At 38.1% G+C, this 1854-nt stretch overlaps 1 non-coding gene across 1 annotated transcript; it reads right to left on the bottom strand.

Annotated features, from left to right (window-relative positions):
* Positions 1 to 777: 777 nt before the first annotated feature.
* Positions 778 to 910, bottom strand: LOC122151484. Its single transcript, XR_006164170.1, has one exon. It is a non-coding gene; the product is annotated as a small nucleolar RNA SNORA1 (small nucleolar RNA).
* Between the last annotated feature and the right edge of the window lie 944 nt (positions 911 to 1854).

Below are 1854 nucleotides of genomic sequence, written 5' to 3' on the forward strand. Positions count from 1 at the left end.
CAGAATTTTACTTCTGTGTGATTAATAATATGGTTCAATAATTACAACTATTGGATCATCTTTGGAATGAGCACAAAATATGGATCTCTTCCAATTGGTTGGCAAGGTAGCTGTCTTCCAAATTTCTTGTCATATCCAGGTGAATGCCTCTACTGTTGCATCCGTTTGTTGAAACATTTCAATAGGTATTCCATCAACTCCTGAAGACTTGTTTTTTGCCAATTCCTTCCATGCAGCTTGGACTTCTTTCATTATCATCAGTTTTTGATCATATGCTACCTCCTGTTGTTGTTGTTGTTATGTGCCGTCGAGTCGGCCCCGACTCATAGCGACCCCTCCTTGGGTTTCCAAGGCAGTATCACTACGGAAGTAGGATTGCCCAACCTTCCTTCCGAGGAGTGGCTGGTGGGTTTGAACCGCCAGCCTTCTGGTTAGCAGTCAAGTGCTTTTAGCCACTATGCTACCAGAGCTCCTCGTGAAGTGGTAGAATGTTGACCAATTATTTTTGGTTCAGTGACATGGTGCATTCCTTCCATCTGCTTTTGATTCTTGAAGTACGATTCACTATTTTGCCCATAGAATCCTTTAATATCACAACTCAAGACTTGAAATTTCTCTTCAGTTCTTTCAGTTTGAAAAATCCCAAGTGTGTTCTTCGCTTTTGCTTTTCTAACTCCAGGTCTTTGCACATTTCATTATAATACTTTACTTTGTTTTCTCCAGCTGCCCTTTGAAATCTGTTCAGCCCCTTGTGTGTGTGTGTGTGTGTGTGTGTGTGTGTGTTAGAGGTCTCACTGTCACCACTACAATTAATTTACTGTGATGGAAACAAAACCTGTCTTAATTTAACCACATTGACAATTTCTGGACACCATCATCACTTGTGAGCATTTTCATGTAGAGTGAGGCTACTTGTTCAATTCATTTATTTCAATATTTCTTCCATTTGCTTTAACTACTCTACATTCAAGAGCAAGTTTTGGAGTCTCTTCTGACATCCAATTTGGTCCTTTCCTGTCTTTTAATAACTTTTTACTTTCTCCACATGTGATGTTCTTGATGTCATCCCACAACTTCTCTGGTCGTCAGTCATTGGTGTTCAATGCATCAAACCTGTGCTTCAGAAAGTCTCTAGATTCAGATGAGATATAATCAATGTCGTATTTTGGCTCTCATGGGCTTGTTTTAATTTTCTTTAGCTTCTACTTAAATTTATAACAATAGTCTGTTCTACAGTCAGCTTCTAGCCTTGTTCTGACTGATGACATTGAGGTTCTCCATCACCTGTTTCCACAAATGTAGTCAATTTGATTCCTGTGTATTCTATCTTGCAAGGTCCCTGTATATAGTCACCATCTATGTTATTAGAAAAGGTATTTGCAATAAATAAGTTGTTCACCTTGCAAAAAAAAAAAAATCTATCATGCTATGTCTTGCATCATTTCTTTCACCAAGGCCATATTTTCTGACTACTAATGCTTCCTTTTATTTCCAACTTTCACATTCTAGTCACTGGTAATTATCAGTACATCTTGATTGCATATTTGGTCAATTTCAGCTGCTGAAATTGGTAAAAATCTTCAACTTCTTCATATTTGACCTTAGACTTGGATGTAAATTTGAGTAATAGACGTATTAACTGGCCTTCCTTGTAGATGTGTGGATATTATCCTATCACTGATAGCAGTGTGCTTCAGGATAAATCTTTAAACGTTCTTTTTAATGATGAATGTGACATCATCCCTCCTCAATTTGTCATTTCCAGCATAGGACACCATGTGATTGCCTGATTCAAAATGACCAATATCCGTCCATTTCAGCTCACTCACTCACTCTCACTGCCATCAAGTTGAT

The sequence above is a fragment of the Orycteropus afer genome, unplaced genomic scaffold, assembly GCF_000298275.1.
Source record: "Orycteropus afer afer isolate SDZICR_OR568_19922 unplaced genomic scaffold, OryAfe1.0 scaffold00477, whole genome shotgun sequence".
In the NCBI taxonomy this organism is placed as follows: domain Eukaryota; kingdom Metazoa; phylum Chordata; class Mammalia; order Tubulidentata; family Orycteropodidae; genus Orycteropus; species Orycteropus afer.